We start from the raw sequence: 1,419 nt of genomic DNA, 5'->3' as shown, positions 1-1,419 counted from the left end.
GAGGACTTGCGTACAAAAAAAAAAAAAAAAAAAAAAAACTCTCAAAAAAATAAATAAAACAAAAACAAACAAACAAAAAAACATGATTTTCCATGAACAAACTAAGAAATGTACCAACTCATTTAAAGGGACTTGACAGCAAAATAAAATTTTTATCTTGACACAGAATGATCTTTGAGTAATTTAATTAAAGCAATGATTAGTGTGTATTTAAAGCCTTCTGGATGCAAAATTAACAATATTGACCAACACTACTAGGAGAAGTCAAGAAGGCATAGCATTGAAGCAATCTCATATAGGTGGGAACAGGACTTCATGATAGCTGCTAATCTCCTTTCCAGAGATGACAGACACATTCCTGATTGACCATAAATTTAATGATAAAGCTCAACAAGGTAAGGTAAAGTTAGGAAAGACCATTTATTTCTTCACTTTCTTTATTTCTTATGGAGAATGATCTTCTCTATATTAATATCCATGGTCTTCCATCTTACCCTTCATTCTTCCTTGTGGAGGAATGTGAAGCCTAATTGGAGGGTGGCAGCAATTAGCCCAAATTTCTTGACTGGATAATACTAATCTACTAAAAGACAGTAAGCACTAGGGAATTGACTCTTCTTTCCTTTTTGCCCTAGTTCAGAGGGACCATCAATCCTTGGCAATTGTGCACATTCTGCAGGCTCAAATGTTCCATTGGATGAACGACCCCACATCTGGAGATAGGGAAACAGAGCAAAGTCTAAACTAGTCCATTTATCTCTCAAATCTAAGCCATATTATCCAAACCCCTCAAACTGTGTTATGAGAGCCATCAACTCACCTGCTGCATCTGTCTCCCAGTTGCTTTTAAAATAGGGTGGGGAAGAAGAGCATTATTTTTTTTAGCCCCTTCAAGCCCCAAGAAATAGCTTCCTATGAATGTACTTTCCCAAAAGGCATCTTGTCAAATATACTGATTTCATCATACAACATTTAAGATTTAAAAGATTTGCCAGAGCAGGGAAAGTCTTATAGGGCATATTGATCTTTGTTTTTTGTTTTTTGTTTTTTTTTGGAGAGGTTTTTGCTTTAGGGCACATGCGCTCGCTAGACAGACAGAGAGAGAAAGAGAGACAGAAAGCAAGAAATCACTCCCCAGGGGGATGGCCACACTGCATTCCCTTCTCCATTCTCCTCTTGGGATCTTGGGCATGCATGCAGACGTGCCCAGCGTGAGTTTAAACCACCAGGTCCGGGACTTGAATCGCGTTCGACTAGGTGGGAGTCCAGCGACATAGCCATTACGCTAACTGCTGGTCCCATGCATATTGATCTTTGGATCTCCAGCATCTAAGACAAGTACAGGCCCACAGTAAGCATGGGTGGGGTGGCAGGAAGACCACTAGGGTAGTTAAAACTGTTGGCAAGGGATCACTCTTT

This window comes from Tupaia chinensis, unplaced genomic scaffold (genome assembly GCF_000334495.1).
Source record: "Tupaia chinensis unplaced genomic scaffold, TupChi_1.0 Scaffold149502_1, whole genome shotgun sequence".
Taxonomy (NCBI): domain Eukaryota; kingdom Metazoa; phylum Chordata; class Mammalia; order Scandentia; family Tupaiidae; genus Tupaia; species Tupaia belangeri.
Note: the sequence above shows the minus strand (reverse complement) of the source record.